Source organism: Penaeus monodon, chromosome 18 (assembly GCF_015228065.2).
Source record: "Penaeus monodon isolate SGIC_2016 chromosome 18, NSTDA_Pmon_1, whole genome shotgun sequence".
In the NCBI taxonomy this organism is placed as follows: domain Eukaryota; kingdom Metazoa; phylum Arthropoda; class Malacostraca; order Decapoda; family Penaeidae; genus Penaeus; species Penaeus monodon.
The window spans coordinates 3,655,557-3,663,056 of record NC_051403.1 but is presented as its reverse complement, the minus strand read 5'-3'; positions in this window follow the sequence as shown (position 1 = coordinate 3,663,056).

The window sequence follows — 7,500 nt, the reverse complement described above, 5'->3', positions numbered from 1 at the left end:
GTTGGTGTTCGGATGTTATTGATGAACGTGACGTGTCGAAAGTTGGAAACCATTGGCGCTGAATGAATTCCATGTCTTTCCCTCTTTCTCTTTCTCTCTGTTTTGTGTCTCTCCTTTCTCGTTTCCCTTCGTTTTCGTCTCTGTTTTCTTTTTAAATCTATTATTCTCCTTTTCTCTGTGTTTGCTTTTTTATCCTCTCTTATCTTTGATCTGTCTGTTGTGAGATTTCTCTTCTTTCTCTATCACCCAAATTGCCATTCTGTCTTTTTCTCATATTCTTTCTCCCTGTCTTTTTCTTTCTCTATATCCCTACCGCTCATTCTGTTTAATTTTCTTTCTTTTGTACAAATGTCTTTTTTAAATCAGGAGTCCAAAATGCAGAATAGGTGAACAATATATCGTTTAATTTAGTGACTATATATAGTCTGTTAATCCACGTTATCCTACAAGTAATTTCCCTTGACAAATCTCCTCCCCATATATGTCTCTCCTTTACATGGCTTCAGAATATATGTGCATTTCGTTGTGGTTGAAATTGCTGTAAATCATACAAAACACGATTTGTTTTTACTTTTAACCTGATATATAGGTTTGTATTTAGCAGTCTTGACGAATTAAAAAAATATGTGTATATTCAAAAGCATACAAAAATTGAATGACGAAAATAGTGATATGGATAGCCACAGGAATATGCATCAGCACCAACGAACTCCATGGATTAGCAGTCAACAGAGCATTTATAGGTCTACTTTCGCCCAATTAAAAGCAAATATAGCTTTAGACGAAAGATTTTCTAGAACTCGAACACCTTCGTACAACTCCCACAAATACATGATGAAGCTGTCGTAGTGATGTATGACGGGCAGGTTTGCGAGTGGAGGTCGAAAATCAAGTCGTTTTTAATTCATTTATTATTTTTGATGTTGCTGTATTTGCTTTTAAAGATCTTAAAGTGAAGTTATGAACAAAAAGCCCGAAACGTTTTTATTATAGATATAGGTATTTGAGATACATGAAAACGTAGTTTTTTTTCTTTCGCCATTCCAGATCCTGCAATGTTTCTCCCTCTCCTTCTGTCTCTGCCTTTATTCTCTTTCCCCTCTTTGAGCACTGCGAGAAGATTCCCTTACAGTCCAGAAAACAAGGCTCATTTCACTCCTCTCGTTCCATGCGGCCGGGAGGGAAAAGATCACTCTTAGAATCATATTTAAATAGCAAATATAAATATGATCGAGTCAGACTATTAGCTTTTATAGAAAGTAAATTGTGTTTTTATTTATTACATTATCAATAGCATACACTATCATTCGCAATATATTGCTTTATTTTCTGAGAGGTTCCAGTATTATTTTTGAAACATGGACGCCATATTTTGATAACCAGCTGCTTTGTATTGCCACACGGTTCACTTGATTTTGATATTTTTATATTCTCTGGAGTTCGGGCCTCTTCATCCAACTCTTCATGTTCATCGTTCATTGTTAAGGTTCTCTATCTGTTGAGCTTCATGAGTCCTGAACTTCTGTGTATGAAAATAACGCTGCCCTTGGACGTTTCTCACCTTGGCCTCTCGGCCCACATATACATACATCGGAAAGTGTTACTTAGCTCGGCTTTTTCATATTCTGATTAATTCATTTTGTATAGAGATATACAGCATTTCCTGAGTTGGCGATGTGTACAAACTTTTGTTCTTTTTTTTGTAAAGTCGTGTAAACATTAGCAATATGGCTTCAGTGAACAGCGAAAAAGTCGCATTGATGTGAAGAAAAGTAATGTAATCTTAATTTGTTAACTATAAGTGGTAAGATGTCAGGCTGGTCTCCACTGCCCCAATACGTGGCTCAAAGGAACAGAGGGAAATATATGCAAGAAAAAGTGAATAATTGGCAACAGAGCGAACGGAGGGGAAGTAATAATACTTGTGAAAGAGAAAAAACGGAGAGGGCAATGGACGGAATGAAGGGAGCTGAAGGGTAATGTGAGAATTAAGGGAGGAGATGTATAAAGGCTAATGGCGTGGATAAGAGATAAGAAGGGAAGATCGCTCAAGGATGGTTGTTAACCCTCTGGAATACAGAAATTACTCCAAAATGCTTGGCAAAAGACCCCCAGGGTTCTTTCCTAAAGCAAATAATTGACTGAATGAAGAATTATTCGGCAGTTGATGCTGGCTGAGCATATATAGTAAAGCGCTGTTAAAGGGGATGTGAGAACAACAAAAATGAAAGGAAAAACGAGTGGAATATTTTCGAATTTCAGTTTTCAGGGTGACAGGTATGTAGGGAGGACTGAATGTTATGCAGGCGTTTGGATAAAATATGTGAATGTTATGGGATTTGAGCCATGGATTTCACAGTATTTCGATCTTGCGTTCTTTTTTTCTTTCTGTTGATCATTTAGAAATGCCTATGCAGTACGAGTCAGTAGTGAGGAATTAAAAACAGGTAATATCTAAGCCGCTGATGGAAATATCTAAAATAATTTCCAAAATTGCATAGAAAAATAATTCAATTATAAATGTCAAAAAAAAAATCAAAGCCATTGCTGAGCACAAGACAGAAATATTAAATAAGCTTTAAAAAAATCAATTTACAGGATAAAGAGACCATACAAGCGTCTCAGTCTTTATTACAACCGGCATTCTATCTCAACGTGAAAGTGAACTAAAAAAATAATACACGTGTCCACAGTATAACTTAGATTATATAAATACGAATCCGAGTATTATGATTATAACCTTTCGTCTACGTAGAGCGAGTTGGACGTCACCGGAATTCTTTTTTTTTATACATCAGCAGAGAACACATTTCCTTTGCTATGGACAAGGATGATTAGATTTCCTAGATTTTTTCTTTCTTTTATGTGATTTACTTTTTATCAGTGTTAGAGCGACCTTCCTTCCTTTGTGTGTGTGTGTGTGAGTGTGTGTGTACATATTATAAACGTACACAGAAATTTATCCACACATGCAAAACTTTTTTATATATATTCATAATATTCAGCACGTCAGCGCTTCCTGTCAGTCCTGAAAAAATACACAAAAATATTTTTCTCTTTTACCCCACACTTTTGCTATCTTTGGATCTGTTCTGTATAATCTTTACATTCAGTTTTTCCTTTGATAGTCATTTTATATCTTTACACTGATGACCTATCTTCTGCCGCGGAAGGTTTGTATTTTCCGTCTAGTGATTTTTAGATTTCTTTTCTTTACCAATTACTTAATCTCTCGCCCGATTTCCCATCCGCACCATTAGCCTTTGTTCCTTTCCATCCATCTCTTCACTCTCCTTCCGTCTCATCTACTGTTTATTTTCCCTTCGATTGCTCCGTTTCTCTCCATTTCCCCTTTTCACTTTCGCCTTGTCATATATAGATCGCATTTACCGCCAGGACACTCCGAAACACACATCTCGCCTCTTAGAGTAAGGGTGAAAGCATCTGCCTTGTATACGTTCATGTCTAGGAGAAAATGAGTTTATTGGAAAAGGAGAATATTCGCGGAAGATTACAAAACTTTTTATTTTATTTTATTTCTTTGTTTAATATGTATTTTTATTTTTATTTATTTATTTATTTTACCTTTCATTATTGTATCTCTAACAACGCAATAAACAATTTTGTCATTTGCAGAAAATAAAACAGGAAGATTGTTGCTTTCTCTGTGACAAATGTATATGCTGCGGTAAAGTGTTTAGTCAATTACACTCATATTTCTGTGGTAATTGGTTTGTAGACAACACAACTTTCTTAGATGAAGCAAATATGCAAATATCAGTGTCTTTAAAAATACAATATATTATTTTACTAAATTTTATTCTACTTCTTCTAGTTTTCGAGATGTATATTTCTTTGTCTCAGTTCTGATTTTTATAGTACTTTTAATAACATGTTTAACGCATTTACAAGAGAAAACGAACGCAAAAACTAGACCACGATCGGATTTACATATACCGTTAACTTTAGATTATGTGTTCACCTGCTTGCTATTAGTACCACTGATATAGTTTGGAATTTTTATTTAGGTTCGTTATATATACTATATAGTGATAGGATGATAGTATGCTTCTTGAAAAAAAAATGTAAGTAAATGCTGTCTGAATATTATCTTAGAAAAAAATATTTTGTTTAATACAGAAAAGTTAAAAAGTATACAAATAAATGACGTAACTTTTAGTATACTTACAAATTTGAAGATGAGAAGATTCCATACTAGCCATGAGCACTGAATGATAGATAGATAGATAGATAGAGATAGAGAGAGATAGAGAGAGGAGCAGGGTGAGATTAGCTCTGAGTCGGGAACCATGAAGCTTGTTAACCGTTAATGTATATCTGGTTTAACATTTATTATTTGTGTCATATTCACGAAAAATGTAAAAAAAAAGAAAAGAAAGGAAGAAAATAAATTAGACAGAGAGAGACAGATATAAAGAGTAAGACTGAGAGAGAGAGAGAGGGTCGGAGGGAGGAAGAGATGGGGGCGATTATGAGACTAAACATAAAGAAGAAAACAATAATCCTGATTTAGATGATTGGCGAATAGCTACAACTCTGACAATCAGCATCAGAAAAAGGGTTAAACCAGTCCATTCGAACAAGCAATTCGTCATTATAGGAGATGAAATCTACAACTGTTAATCAAGAGAGTAGCCGTGAATATTTTTTTCTTCACTAATATCCAGCGGTGGACATTATTCATCACCAACCTGTCTTCCAGTTGAAGATAAACGAAATATGTGATTGTTAAGTTTTAATGAAATAACTGAGGAGTATGATTTTAGATTTTAACGTTTTGGGCAGTTTCTCTCTTCTTTCCTCGTACGTAACACCAACACAGCCTCCTAGGAATAACGACAAAGCCCACTGGAGATAAACTTCGGAACCTAACAACTTGTGGGTTTTGGTACAGAAAAGAACATTTTGGAAAGCAGCGACTCCGTAAGGGGACTTCAGAAGTCAGAAAAGGATTACTGAAGAACAGGGGATCGGAAATTCCCCCTCCTCCCCCCAAAATAATGCAGCTGTTACGTTTATAATATTACTAATAATATGAATATTGTCACTGTTACCATTATCAGGATTAATAATGGTAGAACCATTAGTATTTTCATCATCATCAAATTGTCATTACTGTGATCACAACGGCAAAAGGAAGGAGTAAAAATTATTGTTGAATATTTTCCCAACTCTCGCTGTAGGCAGAGTTTCATCAAATGTTAAGTGTATTTCATTTTTGGAAAACAATGTTCTGGTATGCTGTATGGATGGATGGAATCTTTTATTCAATTCAGATAGAAATCTCGCATCTTAATTTAAGTGCAATGTTTTCCTTATTTTGCATTATATTCCCCCCATATCTGAATAATAATTAGCAACCATCGCTAATATACATGACATACACCAAATATACTTTAGAGTCCTCCAAGTTTTACGGTGTATTAGTAAATACATGCAATGCATTTTGCTCATAATGTAGTGATAGACCAGGCATTATTCCAAAATATTCGCCTGGTAGAGTAAAAGCATTCTCAAAAATAATTTCTTTCTGAATAAACAACCATATAGGGTCACATGATTAAAATTTTCTTATTGGTAACATGAAATGTGCTTTGTGTATAACAAAATATGAAGAATATAATATTAAAGACGCATTATGGATAATCAAAATTGAATATGCCGTATGTAAAGTTACATATGTCGTAGTAAGGTTGATTTTGTCATATGTATTGTTAGAATGCTGTACATACAATTAAATGCGCTATATGTATAGCATGATTTGTATTTATTCCTTAACAAATTAATGTATTATATGTATATTATATACTGTTTACATATAATATATGCATGTTACATAATATATTATACTTACTAGAAGATCATTATGTGTCATTAAAAGTCAATATATCATACTGGTCACTGAGTAATGTATTATGCTTGATTAATGATTATTGCTCTTATGCATGATGAATGATCAACACATCATAATTGATTAATGTTTTACACGTAATTAAATATCAATATCTTATACTTGATTTATGATTAATGCATTATACTTGATTGGCGGGTTCATTAAACACATAGTAATATCCCTCATAACTTACAATCACTTAATTATACACATGACTCCATTATACATACAGCACACTTCATTGTACATACAGTAGACTCCACTATACATAGCACCATTGATAACATTAATAACATGATCACTAACTACGGCATTATTGAAAATGCCAACATGAATAACGCTGTTGTCAAGCATTTAAAATTTATGAAACGTATATTCCTAGACAAGCTTTTGCATGCATTAATTTTCATCGACATAGATAATGGCTGAGAACGACTTCTTGGGGTGATAAAAAAAATCAGATAAAAAACATACATGAAGCCGCTTCTTCATGCCTACGGGATTGATTGATTATTCAAACTGACCTGCCGTGTCAACACCTAAGGTCATTAGCTGCGAATATCTTGTTGAATTAAAAGGTTGAAATATTTAAAATGCTGAAAATCTATAAATAAATGTCTCATAGATAAAAATAAATAACAAATAAAAAAAAATCTGAGTATAAATATTACATTTACATGTCAAAAAATATTGCATAAGTATTATGCATATATAAATTTTGTTAAAAATATTAGTCTTCCATAGGAAACTAATAAGGCCTTCAATATACCACAATCCTACTCCATTTCCCGGTATATATACGGGAAACAAGTACATTCGTCTTTGGTCTGAAATTGCTGCACACCTTTCCAATGCATGTGCGACTGTTAATGGTTCTCGGCATCCCTCACAGCGTGCTTCACTTTTAGCCATCATCGGCCCATAAGTCAGTCTTGTGTGCCAATTTCTCAGCCATGTTAACACAACTTTTAGTCGACTGAGATGGATGCTGGTCACCCAACTGCCAAGGTCATCTCTAATCTCTCGTAGTTTGTTCCTAAAGGTATACCTCCGCGGCTCCCTCCATCTATCGCAATGACAACTTCTGATGCTGCATCATGCATACGGGACATTATTTTTTTATACAATGCATTTCACTGTACGCCTCACTTTTTATTATGTACACAACACATTTAATTGCACATACAGCACATGTCATTATACATATATTGAATTACGGATATAACACATTTCATTACGAATATATCTAAATGAAAGGGTTAATTACGAGGTATCACCGGAGTTGCTTAAATAAGACGAGTAACGCATTGGAAATCACTGCAGGCATATCTTATTTGAAAAAAAAATAAAGTAATGACTTCCGGATGATAACATAAGAAAACGTGTTAAGTTATCAAAATATTGTTGCGTAATCTTTTGAATATATCGTAATAATTAGGCTTAATTTACATTGATATGGTGAAAACTTTCACTGCGACTGGAATAACAGTGTTGGCACAACAATCAATATAAATCTTAGCTAGAAATCGTGAACTATGTGGATAGCGTTGTCTTTGCTTCGTAAAACTGAAGGGATTAAACCTGTA